Here is a 14164-nt window from a genome sequence, read left to right as displayed (position 1 = left end):
GTTCTCCCTCTCCTCCTCTGACCTGTCTCAACTCCTCGCTCCACCTCCCTTCTCCTGTCCAATCACAAGCCTCCCGCTGCCCTAATGTGATTGGACAGGGAAAATTCTGCAACATTTCTCTGCTTTGTCCACATGAAATATCCATATATTTTTGTCAGAGTTCAGATGACTAACTTTGCTAATGGGATAATTAGTAACATATATTGTGTATGTACATTTTTTTTCAGGCTGGATATGAGACTTATTACTCACACGATTTGGCAGGGTTCGGGAGAACACGTGGAACATCAGGAATGCAGGGCCGGACTCTTGTCTAGGAGACCACGAATGGGGGATGTATTTGACCCCACAGCCATTAGAGATGAGCTGCTTCTCAGAGACCATGTCTTCACATTCACCCGCGTGAAACCTAGTGAAGCCCGCTTCTTTGAGATGTGGGTCTCCTGGCGGCCTGGGAGCTTGAACTCTCCCAGGAGCCTCAGTCACATGTTCCATATTCTGCAGCTTGGTGCGGATGCCAGTGAGAACCCTGGTTACTGTTCCCCTGGGGCTTCGCTAAGGCATCACACATCCCTGTCTGGAGCCTGGGTCGGGGCAGCATTGAGATCAGAAAATTGCGACTGCCTGAAAATTGTCTCCAAGGTCTCTTAGGGCAACCCATACAGGCAACAGGCTGCATGCGCCACAAAAAGGCAGCTGTTAGCAAACATTGCACACCGGGTCCCCACGGGGAAAAGTATGTACGTTTTAAATGACCAAGTCTCTATGCTTTACTAAGATAATTGCTTATGCTTTCTTTCTGCTGCTTTTCTTTTCAGGACTTTGACTACTTAGAGAACAAGGTCAAGGTTCATTTATGTGTCTCTGTGGGTTAAAGTCTTTTAAATGGCCACTTAGGACTGCAGAGACTGGCTCAGCAGTGAGGGGCACTTAACTGCTTCTGCTCTCCATTTAACTTAAACCTCAATAAAATAAAATAAAATAAAATAAAAAAACAGGTCCGGCAAGAGTGGCTAACGATGCTTTCTACCAAGGCCGACAATTTGAGACAGATACCGGGGACCCCCATGGTAGGAGAAACTAGCCCCTTCCGGTAAGATGTCCTCTAACCTTTACATGAACTCTGTGGTGTGTGTGTGTGTGCATGTATGTGTGTGTATGTGTGTGTGTGTGTTTGTGTATGTGTGTGTGTATGTGTGTGTGTGTATGTGTGTATGTGTATGTGTGTGTGTATGTGTGTGTGTGTATGTGTGTGTGTGTGTGTGTATGTGTGTGTGATAAACAAGTACCATTTAAAAACAAGTAAACCTACGTGTCCCTCAGGGCTGCCAAGATGGACTTGAGGAGTCCCCGGCCTCTTTATTCCTCCCAGTGCCCATGAAAGACCCACAACGTGAGGACTCCCTCACGTTCTGACTCAGGAGAGGCGACACCCCAAAATCACCCACAAGAAACGATCTTGCTGCAACTGCAAGAGGATTTTTATTCGAGAGCATTCTCGGGCCCATGGTCATACACCACGCAGGGGTAGAGGACCATGGCGCGCCGAGTAGCTGAGTAAGGGGATATTTAAAGGAAGAAACCACAATTCATGGAGGTGGGGAGGGCGTTGTTGGAAAATACCAAAAATACCAGTTAAGAGTCACAAGGAAGTATAAAGTCACAAGTGTCAGGTTATCTCTCAAGGCAGTTTCTAAGAGCCCCTAACAATCTAAGAGCCCCTAAAGGTAGCACATTTGCATTGCAGGTTCCAGTAATGGTCAGGGTGCCATTCTTTGAATTGAACCCAGGAAGCGGGTAGGTGGAGGAATGTCGCTATCTGTTTTATGACCAGTACTTGGAGCACTAAGCCACAAAGGCTACACTCCCAAGCCTGGGCCCAAAAGCCTCGAATTTTGTTTTTACTTTGCTATACTTTTTTAATACTTCTTCATTCCCCACTTCTACTAGTTAATAGTTCTAATCTTAGAACTAGACACTATCTTCTCCCTGACATAGTTGATCCTTTAGGGCATGGTACTGTTATCTCAAAACTAAAAGCCACACTGCATTAATTCTTGTTTTAATAAAGGTGACTTGCCTATTTAACACACATGGACCTATAATTAAAAGCAGAAGCAAAATCAAAAGGGGTCCCATAAAGGTAGAAAGTAGGGTGGTCAAGAGTACAAGATAAGGGCCTTTCCACCAGAGTCTCAAGGTTTTCTGCGTGGAGATGTCTAGCAGGTCTTCTGGAGCAGGCCTTCTGGAGCTGCTGTTTCACTCGCTGTCTCACTCACTGGAGCACCTTGAGCCTAGAGAACAAAGGCTGGGAAAGCAGCATGTCAGCACTATGTACAGAGGCTATTTTTACCAGTGGAGGGGGCCCCCTGTAGAGTAATTTATAAGGGGGTCAGTCTAAACTGTCCAGGGGTGTTTCTAACTCTGAAGAGCAAAGGGTAGGAGAGGAGAGCTATCCAATCATTAGCGCCAGTCTCCGCTGTCAATTTGGTAAGGGTCTCTTAATGGTTTTATTTATTCTCTCTACCTGTCCTGAGCTTTGGGGCCTGCATGCACAATGTAACTTTTAACTAATCTCTAATGTCTTGGCCAGTCCCTGATTTACCTGGGCAACAAAGGCAGGTCCATTACCTTGGGAAGATTTCTTTTAGGATCTTCAGTCCTGGTAGGAAAGGCTTTTATCCATCTTGAAACGGTGTCTATAAACACTAACAAGTACTTGTTGCAATATCTAGCTGGCTTAATTTCTGTAAATTCTACCTCGTCATAGCACAGGCCTTGCAGCTTTTGGCTATTTCTTCTGCCAAGTCAGAGAGTCCTGTAACATAGTAGTCAAAGGACCTAACCACACCTTTGAATTTCTTGGCCCCCAGGTGGGTCAAATACTGTCCATAACTTGATAGTGCTCAGGAGTGTATCTAAAGCTGGTCTCTCTGATGTCATAATAATTTTTAGGCTCCTTGACTGCCAGGATTATTGCTCCTTGGGCCACCTGTTTGGTGGTTAGATCTGCCATCTGATTTTCTTTAGCCACAGCATCTTAGGTTTTTTTCTACAGATGTCAACAGCCCTCTTTGTCTGTATATTGCTCCGTACAGTGGCAAAAGCATACCTGCTGTCAGTGTAGACTTTTCTTTTGCCATTTATGGACCTTGTCTCAAAGTCACAAGTTCAGCTTTCTGGGCCGACGTCCCTTCAGGGAGGCTGCTGGCCTAGATCACTTGCTTTTTGTCCACCACCATACTGCTGTCCCCGCCTTCTGCTTACCTTTAACCTCGAGGCTACTGTCATCAGTGTACCAGCTCGAACCCTCAGGCCAAGGCTGATCTGATCCTTCAGATCATTTCAAGTACCAGTTTCTCAGCACAGTGATGAGTAGGTGCAGTCTCACGCAGTGGGACAGCAGGTGGAACGAAGCGAAGGTCACTCGTTCAGTCAACAAAAAGTTCTGATGTGTCACAGGAGCATTGGTAGTCATCCATCAGTCAGGGGGCTTTTGGATAATGCTTTCAAGAGCGTGGGATGCCATTACAGCTAGTTACTGTCCCAGAGTGAGCTTATCAGCATCCTTGACAAGCAGATTATGGCAGCAATAGCTTTCAGGCAAGAAAATCACCCGCTGGCAACAGGGTGTAACTTCTTGGATAGGTAAGCCACTGGCCTTTTTCAAAGTCCCAAAGTCTGAGAAAGGACTCCTCTGGTGACCCCTGGTCTCTCTTCCACATAAAGAGTGAAAGGCTTGGTTAGGTCAGACGAAGGCTGGCCATCAGTAGGGCCTGTTTTATTTCTCTAAAGGCTTTCAGGTGATCTGGGATCCACACAAACACTTCCCCTTCCTTGGTTAGGAGGTACAATGGGAAGCTAAGGTCGCCAACCCAGGTGTCTAGAGTCTGTAGAAGCCAGCAGTACCCAAGAATTTTCTTACTTGCCTTGGCGTAGTTAGCCACTACTTCCCGTCTCGAAGGGTGTATCTCAAGTAAGTAACTTCAGTCTGACACAGCTGAGTCTTTTTAGCTGAGGCTCGGTCTTCAGTTGCCCAGGTTTCCTGTCTAGATCCTGTCTTTTTCTTTCTCTCCTATCAAATTTCTCTCTTGTCTAAGATCCCTCCTGTTTTCTCTTTCTTCTGCCTCTCACCTCTCTCTCTCTCACACACACTTTCTCTGCCTCTTTCACTAATCACATAACTGACATAACTGTCTCCCTCTCATAATACACCTTCTAATCTCTGAAGTTTCTTTCTGATATCGGGAGCCAACTGCCTTATGAAGGCCGGCCAGGCCACTGAGGCCTTCTAGGCTTCCTAGGTAAGATCAAAGGGAGTGAACTGCCTGAAGGCTTCCATAAGCCTTTCAAGGAACATTGAGGGAGGTTCGATTGGCCCCTGCATTACCTCTTACCTTAGCCAAATTAGTGGGCCCATCTTGAGGCACCTTGGAGACCAGAGCCTGGCGTTAGATTTTCAAGCTCTCCTTACCTTCAGCCATGTCGCAGTCGCAACTGGGGCGAGTCAAAAGGAATCCCATGTCAATCTCATTTTGTAGCTGTGTAGACCGCCCGTTGGCTCCCGGGCTATTTTTCTAGCCTCTAACAGAATTCTCTCTCGCTCTTCGGTTGTTAAGAGCATCTGCAACAGCTGTTGACAATCATCTCAAGTAGGCTGATGAGAAAACATAAGGAACTCTACCAACCCTGTGAGGCATTGGGGATCCTGAGAAAGGGGGTGGTTAGTTCTCCAGTTATAAATACCAGCAGAGGAAAATGACCAGTACTGAAGGGTTTAAAGTTTGGGCGGGTCCACCAGAGTCCGCCCGGACTCTGTGCTCTGCAGCTCCATGTACCCGCAGCGGTCCGTCTCTCAACACCCCGAGGGGTTTGGGGTTCCCTCCGTGGCTGGGGTTGAGGCTGTGGATAAGGGGAAGGTTGTGGACTAGGCCACTCAGGAGGCTTCATACAGCCACAATTTTGAGAAGCAAAACCAAATTTTAACAGTGAAAACAATCTATTTTTTCTTTAAAAATGAACTCCAAAAACATTACTTGCTACAAATTTTGGTGGCCTGTTCCTGCACACAAACACAAGAAGGTGTAGCCGCCAATATTTCAAAAAGACACTACCCTAAATCTTTTATAAATCGGATTTCTAGGATAAGAATTACATAGAATATTACTCAATTTAGGCGTATCTTTAGAGACCTGTTCCCATGGGTTGTCTCATGCTGCATGTTGTAGTTCTAAATTACTCTAACCCAGAGTTACCAGTTTTAAGTCAACTTTTTGTTACCAATGTTACAAATTTTTAATCATAACTAATAACTTATGAGCCACTAATCTATAACCAAGACATATAAAACATATTTATACTTTTGAAACAAACTATTTAGAAACAAAAATGAAATGGCCGCATACATTTGCTCATTTAAACCAAACAAAATTCTTAATTTTTCTAGCTGTAACTTCAAGAGAGGAGCACCTTGTCACCTGATGAATCTAATTATCACAAGCACAGAGATTTTTGTAGAACTTGAGAAGCTGCTGGTCCCTATAAGAGCAGCATTTATAATCAGCTCCTAGCAGGGCTTCTCTAGCCACACTAGATTCCTAACTACAGGTGCAGGGCTCCAAAGACCAATTAAAACTGTTTATTTTATTTTATTTTTTTTTTACCAAATTATCCCCAGATAGTCGGAGAGTACTGCTTTTCTCAAAACCCATTCTCTCACATCTCAGGTGTAAACTATCTCTAGTCAGGGTATAAAGCACCTATGAGAATTACCTTTGCTTTTCTAGATTTTCACATAGCTCTAAACACATACACAAAAACACATAAAACAGAAATCAACAGATCCAGACACATTTGACCCTTTCTTGTCCTCTACAAGCAGGCAAAAGAATTAGACGATTTTGGAGGGGGAAGCTTCCGCTTCAACAGAACTCGGTCCCTCTGACCGATCCGGAGACGGCCAGGCGTCCCTGGCTCTCCTTACCTCCCAGGGTGTCCCCCGGGGCCACAGCCTGTGGTCCTCCTAGCACGTCTGCCGACCACAGTCCTCCAGTCCTTACGGCCCAAAAGGACAGCTGCAAATACCGACCGCGCGCGCATTTCAGACCCCATCACCCCATCGTCTACAAACACCAGCATCCATTTCTACCTAGACGACCAAAACCAGAGAAGCACACTTGTTCCTCACTCTGCCAGGTGTAAAACCAAGGCACGAGGTGGGACTCGAACCCAAGATCTCGCAACCCGAAAACCAAGACACAAATTTCACTCTGCCAGGTGTAAAACCAAGGCACGAGGTGGGACTCGAACCCACGATCTCGCAACCCGAAAACCAAGACACAAATTTCACTCTGCCAGGTGTAAAACCAAGGCACGAGGTGGGACTCGAACCCACGATCTCGCAACCTGAAAACCAAGACACAAATTTAATAAACTCAGATGGATCCGAACTCAGACTTCGCCATGCTTCAGAAACATAGGACAAGACACAAATAACCCAACACAACAAGCACATGTTCCAATGTTCGTTTCAGAAAACAGACACTCAAAACAGAGACACCGGCCGGCACACACACAAAAGGGGATCCCCATACCTCCAAGTCGGTTCCTGGGTGTGAGGGGTGGTCGCATTTCCCGGCCAATGCACCAAATGAAAGACCCACAACGTGAGGACTCCCTCACGTTCTGACTCAGGAGAGGCGACACCCCAAAATCACCCACAAGAAACGATCTTGCTGCAACTGCAAGAGGATTTTTATTCGAGAGCGTTCTCGGGCCCATGGTCATACACCACGCAGGGGTAGAGGACCATGGCGCGCCGAGTAGCTGAGTAAGGGGATATTTAAAGGAAGAAACCACAATTCATGGAGGTGGGGAGGGCGTTGTTGGAAAATACCAAAAATACCAGTTAAGAGTCACAAGGAAGTATAAAGTCACAAGTGTCAGGTTATCTCTCAAGGCAGTTTCTAAGAGCCCCTAACAATCTAAGAGCCCCTAAAGGTAGCACATTTGCATTGCAGGTTCCAGTAATGGTCAGGGTGCCATTCTTTGAATTGAACCCAGGAAGCGGGTAGGTGGAGGAATGTCGCTATCTGTTTTATGACCAGTACTTGGAGCACTAAGCCACAAAGGCTACACTCCCAAGCCTGGGCCCAAAAGCCTCGAATTTTGTTTTTACTTTGCTATACTTTTTTAATACTTCTTCACCCACACCGAGGAAATAGCCTGTATTCGCACTTTCCATATGATGCGCCTGTTTGATTGGCCCACTGAGCAGGTGGCCAGGTCCAGAATATGAAGGTTCCCAGAGCTGGGCCTCTGCCCCTCAAAATTCGTTCATCAGCAGATGTCTCACCGCGCTGGCATATACCACATCCTGGGGGTCCCTACTGCAGCGAGGGCTTCACCCTCAGTCTCTCCTGATGGCCTCTTAGGGGCTCCTTGCTGGAGCTCCAGTTCTGACACATATTGCTTGTCCTTAGTGGCTCTCTGGAACTTTGCTGCAAGCCTCTACAGTCCCTTCACCCTGGCAGGTTCCATGCCTGCCAAACAGTACCACGAGGAGGACAGTGCTGAGTTCCGTTGCCAGCTCAAGGGGTGGCCTGGCCTCACTGAACCACTGTGGTGTCAGCTTCTGTGTGCTGATCCTGTGGAACATTTCTCCGATGGGTTGGGTTTCCATGGGGAAGCCCTTTAGTTGCATTCTTAGTTTAGGCTTTCAGTATGCAAATTGAATTTTCAAGAGTCGGAGCTTCAATGGGTGGCACCTTTTCTACTGTGCTCCCTGCCCCCACACTCCCCCCCCCCAACCCTTGGTTTATTCCAGACAGGGATTCTCTGTGTAGCCCTGGCTGTCCTGGAACTCACTTTGTAGACCAGGCTGGCCTTGAACTCAGAAATCTGCCTGCCTCTGCCTCCCAAGTGCTGGGATTAAAGGTGTGCACCACTACCTCCTGGCTGACTCAGCCTTAATCTATAACCACCTTTTTTTTTTTTTTTTAGTTTTAAGATTTATCTCTTTATATTTTTAAATTATGTGTATATGTGTATTGAGGAGGGCCTCTGCAAGTGTGAATGCAATACCCATCAGAGTCAGAAGAGGGAGTTTTGAGCAGTGTAATGTTAGGGCTAAGAACCGAAACACACGCCAACCCCCAACACACACCCACACATACCCACCTCCTCCCACCCGCACCCCTGTCCTTTGCAAGAGCAGTATGCATTCTTAATGACTGAGTCTTGTCTCCACTGGCCTTATGTTTAACAATCAAAAGATTCACACCCAGAACAGCCACAGAGGATGGCTCTTCTAAGGCGAGCACAAGCATGTGAATAGGAAACTTAAGGGCTCTAGTCTCATGAAGGAACGTTTCACACAGGAGAGAGGATGTTCTGCTAAAGCAAGCACATGAAAGGACACGTGATGAAGGATTCTTTGCTAACTACACACATGTATTGGTCCCCCTTACTTTTGCATAGTTGAGCTGCATTTGTTGGGGTACCATAAAGAGAACACACCAAGAAATTTCTGGTGTGGTGTGTTATAGTTTCTGGATGCTTCTGCAGACGTAGGCTGATTGACAGAATGATGTCAGCTAAGACAGATGATGTACCAGTGCTGAGACAAGACAAGTGTTGAGGCAAGACCCGTGGAGGGCACATGATGTTTGCAGAGAGTATAAATAGGAGTTGATGGACGGTGCCGGGGCGGAGTTTGGCTTGCTGGTACAGCTAGCTGTGCATCACTTGTGGGTCTCGAGTCTTCTCTGATCTTCACTTCCCTGAGAGAGGCACAGTGGAGAACTTCTCCTGGTGTTCCTGCTGTTCCCTCCTGCAGACTGGAGCCAAGGCTGAGGCCTGGATGTCTCTGCCATCACTGTTGACTCGTGTTTGCTATCCTGACTCTAATGACTTGGACTGCTGATGTATCCGTGAAGTGTTTGCAAGTAGGTCGAGCTATGGCTGCCTGCTGATCTGTGAACTGAACTGCTGATTTCCAGACAGCACAGATGGGAGTTGCTCCAAAGAACCTTTCTAGACAGGTCCACCTCCCCCTTATCCTTTCTTTTCCACTGTCTCTCGTGGGTGGTGGGCTACAAGAGACATTAAAATGTTTAAAAACCATCATTAAAAATAAAGATTAAAAGAATTAAAGTGACAAGCCTGGCTTCCTGGTTCTCAGGCCTTCTGCGCTCATCCATTGGTGTAATGCTTACCCTTGCTTCCATCTTGTAGTCCCGATTTTGTAACATTTGTGTCTTATAAGCTGTGTAACAACTTGAAACGAAACACCCTACAATGCAGGGATTCCAATCAATTCCTACCACTGAAAGCCAGCGCTTCTCTTTAGCAGTAGATAGATGATCTGTGGTTTCTCTTAAGCAGCCACTACACCCTCATCAACATGAACGTAGCTATAGAAGGTTAATTCATCATCACCCTCTGTGTCCACCCCTCCGCCCCCAGTTTTAAGGGCCAAGTCTCTGAAAGGCATGGGGACTGGTGAAAGTCACATCAAGATTAACATGAAAGAAGCCAGTTGTCAGACAAACCCTGGAAGTCCTTCCTCACTGGGCTCCACTCAGCAAACAGAGCATCCCTGAGAAAACCCGCCTTATTCAAACTGGGACAGATAGGAGCTATGTAGATGACCTAAACATGGTCACTGATTTCCTGACCCAGTGCTTCTAAGAACAAGTTTTTCCCTCAGCTCACAGGCCCAGCCCCATTCTCAGAAGTGCTTTCTTTTTCTTAACAAACTGTCTCTATTTCTATTTCTAACCATGTGTCCCCTGCTGACCAAATGTTTTGCCCTCAGACACAGAGATCTGGAAACTTGAGTGGGGGCCACAGACTCGAACCCTCACCTGTAACACTAGGCTCAATTCCCAGGGCCAAAAAGAAAATCAAGAAGAATTTATTTCCTATACTTATATCTCAGAGTCTCCGGTCTGTGACACAGTGAGTGATTTGGTTGTTTCTGGGCCTCTGCTCTCTGAGGCAGAGCATGGTGACAAATGTAGTATGCTGGGTCAGAACTGCTCACCTCATGGTGGCCAGGAAGCAAAGAGGAAAGGACAAAGATGTAGCTCTGGCTGTCCTGGAACTCACTCTGAAGACCAGGCTCGAACATAGCGATCTACCTGCCTCTGCCTCCCAAGTGCTGGGATTAAAGGCGTGCGCCATCACCTCCTGGCTGTTCAAGGTTTCCCTTTAACGGTGCCAATCTCTTTTCCAGTAACAGATGCTTTCTCAGCACCCATCTTGTCTGCAACTTGAAACTCTCTTCTTCCACCCCCCTCACCCCCCCAGAATGGCACATCTCCATATCTTTCTTTTCCACTTACCTCTCTCTCTCTCTCACTGGATAAGGGCGGTACACTGTAACCACGACACAGTCTGAATGTTCTCCTGCTTTGAAATTTCCTCTGTCAAACAGGTTAGTCCGCGACTTTTGAATCTGGCCTCACTCACATCCTCAGAGCAGGGGCAGATTCCAGCCAGGTTCTTTCCACAGTGCGCCAGAAACGGACTCCTGCTCAGTTTCTGATAAAGTCCTTTTTCGCCCTGAAACCGCGGGAGCTGGGCCTCTATTGTCTGGATTTCGTTTGATATTCTTGTCTTCTGAACTCCTGCCAGGATGGCACAGGAAAGTCTGTTTATAATATTCTAGAGTTTCTATCGTGTAAAGCTGCAAAACTCTACGATGGTCTTCTGGCAAACCTTGGTCAAGGGCTGACCAAGGACCAGGTGATGGGGTTGTCATGGCAGCAGCCCACTTCTTCATACCGATATTCTCATTGCTTTGCTCAGATCCTTTCCAAAGTATCTGAGTAGCAGAAGGGAGGAAGCATTTCTTTTGGCTCACAGTTCAAGAGGGGTCCAGTCCGTCAAGGAGGGAAGCTGGAGTTGGATGCTGTCGTTCTGTTTGATTTCCCCCTTTTTCTCCTGATACCCAAGACTGTGGCATGCTACCACCCACATTTGAATTGGTCCTCCGACCTCAGCTAACCCCATCTAGCAACCCACTCAGGAGCGTCCTTAAAGGTTTGTTTCATCCTGTCATGCTGATGTCATTAACTCTCCGCAATAGCTGGGTTTTCCACAGCAGCTGTATCGCTTACATCCTCACTGGCTGTTCACGAGAGCTCCATCTTTTCCTGTGCTTGACAACACGTTTATTTCTGCCACTCAAAATGTATAGCTGTCGGGGCTGGGGGAGATGCTTCTCAGTGGTTAAAGTGCTTGCCATCCAAGGGTGAGGACATGAGTTAGATCCCCAGCACCCTTGTCAGTACCAGGTGTGCACTGTGGCTTGCCTGTAAGTCCAGCCTTAGAAAGCAGAGACACAGGATCTCCTAAGCAAGCCAGCTAGCAAGCCTTGTTATCTTGGTGAAATCTGGGTTTGATTGAGACACCCTGACTCAACAAACAAGGTGAGAGAACGATCGAGTGTGATCCTAGATGTTATCATTAGGCCTCCTTATGCACACACCCTTTGCACCTGCAGAGAGGCCTGCGCACGTGCTGCCACGCCACACAAGCAAACATCCACAGACACACACACACACACACACACACACACACACACACACACACACACACACAAATGGAAAAAGAAGAGAACTGTAGTTCCCAGTTGGCATAGGTAGTATGTCAATTTGGTTTTGATTTGCTTTTCTAAGAGACTAATAATGTGCATATTTCTAAGTACTTAGTGGCCGTTTGTATATGTTTCTGAAAAAGTTTATTGAGTTTTTGTTGTTTTGTTTTGGTTAATAATATTTTCTGTTATTATTTAAAACGATACTAACATTTTATTTAATATCAATAAATAGTGTTAATATTTTGTTAGATAATTTAAAAATTGGATTTTTTTTTTTTTATAACTGACAAAAAGGTTTTTTTCTTGTTGTACTCTAGGTACTAACTCCTTATTGGGTATGAAGAAGGGAAGGGAAGTACTGGGGCTGGTGAGGTGCTGAGCACAAATCTAATAAGCACATTTCAGCTCCTGGAGCCCATGTAAAACCCCTGATGTGAGGCTCACGTCTGTGATCCCAGCATTCCCTGCTAATGGCAGGACAGACAGACATCACCTGGAAGCTCACAGCCAACGGCCTGGAGTGCACAGAGCAGCAGAAACAACAGAAGGGATTCAGAGTGCTCACAGCTCCTGCAGAGCACCCTGTTTCAGGTCCCAGCACCCACATCAGGTGGCTCCCAACCACCTGAAACTCCAGTGCCAAGGGATCTGATTCCCTCTTACCGTCTCTGTGGGCACTGCATGCACGTGGGGCACATACAGACAAGACACACATAAGTAAGAACACATTTAAAGCCTGGCTGAGATGCTACACACTTTTCATCTCAGCACTCAGGAGGCAGGAGCAGGCTGATCTCTGAGTTCAAGGTCAGCCTGGTCTACAAAGTGAGCTCCAGGACATCCAGGGCTACACAGAGAAACCCTGTCTTGAAAAAACAAAAACAAACCAACACACACACATACACACACACACACAAAATGCAAAACTTGTCCTCTGACATGTGATGGCATGCAAATGCGCATGTGTATGTGTATGAGTGTGTATGCGCCCCAACACCTTCCCCACACTAATAATAATGGTAATAATAATGATAAAATCCCTAAGTGAGTACTTCCTACCACTCCAAGCTCTCTGGCCGCTTCCCTTCCTCCCTCAGGTGCTATCTTTTGAAATGAGAAGATTTTAAATCTTGAGTTGTAGTGATCTATTTTTTTCCTTTGTTTTTTATTCTTTTGGTGGTGTACTTAGAAAACTGTCACCTAATCTAAGGTCACAGAGGTTGCCACCTCTTTCCTTCTAATGGCTTTGTAGTTTTAATTCTTTTTCTTTTCTTTACTTTTCTTTTCTTTTTCTTTTTTTTTTTTTTTGAGACAGGGTTTCTCTGTATAGCCCTGGCTGTCCTGGAGCTCACTTGGTAGACCAAGTAGGCTGGCCTCGAACTCAGAAATCCGCCTGCCTCTGCCTCCCGAGTGCTGGGATTAAAGGCGTGCGCCACCACGCCCAGCCTGTAGTTGTAATTCTTGTATTTCACTGCTGAGCAGTTGTCTCAGTGCCTGAAGTCAGAAGAAAACTATTCTTCTTACACTGGAGGATCTTGGTAACCATCAATTGGCCTATGGCTTGATTTCTGGACTCTCAGTTTTATTCCATTAATCTATGTCCATCTTTATGTTGGTCTCACAGTTTTGATTACAGTTTTATAGTAAGTTTTGACATCAAGAAGTATAAACTCGGGGTGGTACTGTATGCCTATGTAATCCCATGTGGAGGTCAGAGGTCAGTTTACAGAAGTTGATGCTCTCCTGCCACCGTTGGAGGTCCCAGGGATTCAGTTCAGGTAGCCAGGATTGGTGGCAAATGTCTTTAATTGCTGAACCATCTTTCTGGCCTCTCTAAAGTATTTTGGCTATTCCTTGCCTCTTGAATCGCCTTATGACTTTTAGGATCAGTTTCATTTCTGCAAAAAGAGGCAATTGAAATTTTTATAGGCATTGCCTTGGACTCACTGGTGGGAGTTGGCAGAATTATCACAATAACACAATCAGGTTTTCCAACCCATGAACACCAAATCTTCTGATATATTTAGTACTAAATGCCTTTAAACAATGTTTTGTGACTTTTCATTGGAGAAGTCTTAAAATTTATTTGTTGACTTTCTTGGTAAGGTTTTAATCTTTCTGATGCTATGGTAAGTAGAATTTTTCCCCCTAGTTTTTTCTTGTTTTGTTTTGTTTCTGAGACAGGGTTTCTCTGAAAGAGAGCTCTGCCTGTCCGTGAACTTGCTTTGTCAACAAGGCTAACTTTGAACTCACAGGGAACTGCATGCCTCTGCCTCCCCAGTGTTGGGATTAAAGATCTGCACTCTTGGTTCCTTTGTTTTTTAAATTAATTAATTAGTTGATTAATTAATTTAAAAAACAGTGTCTCATGTATTCCAGGATGGCCTCAAATTGATTTTGTGGCTAAGAATGACCGTGGACACCTGATTCTGTCTCTACTCCTAAGCACTAAGTCTATGCATGTGACATTTCATCCAGCTGATGTCAGGCTACCCGCTGCTTATGTTACTTATTTTTCTATTTAGACAGGGTCTCCTGTAGTTCCCACTAGCCTCAGCC

At 45.9% G+C, this 14164-nt stretch overlaps 1 non-coding gene across 1 annotated transcript; it reads right to left on the bottom strand.

Annotated features, from left to right (window-relative positions):
- Nucleotides 1-629: 629 nt before the first annotated feature.
- LOC147003804 (small nucleolar RNA SNORA70) lies at nucleotides 630-759 on the bottom strand. Its single transcript, XR_015047706.1, has one exon. It is a non-coding gene; the product is annotated as a small nucleolar RNA SNORA70 (small nucleolar RNA).
- Between the last annotated feature and the right edge of the window lie 13405 nt (nucleotides 760-14164).

This window comes from Mus caroli, unplaced genomic scaffold (assembly GCF_978045245.1).
Source record: "Mus caroli unplaced genomic scaffold, Mus_caroli_1 scaffold_7, whole genome shotgun sequence".
NCBI classification, from domain to species: domain Eukaryota; kingdom Metazoa; phylum Chordata; class Mammalia; order Rodentia; family Muridae; genus Mus; species Mus caroli.
This window is presented reverse-complemented; position numbering and strand designations above follow the sequence as displayed.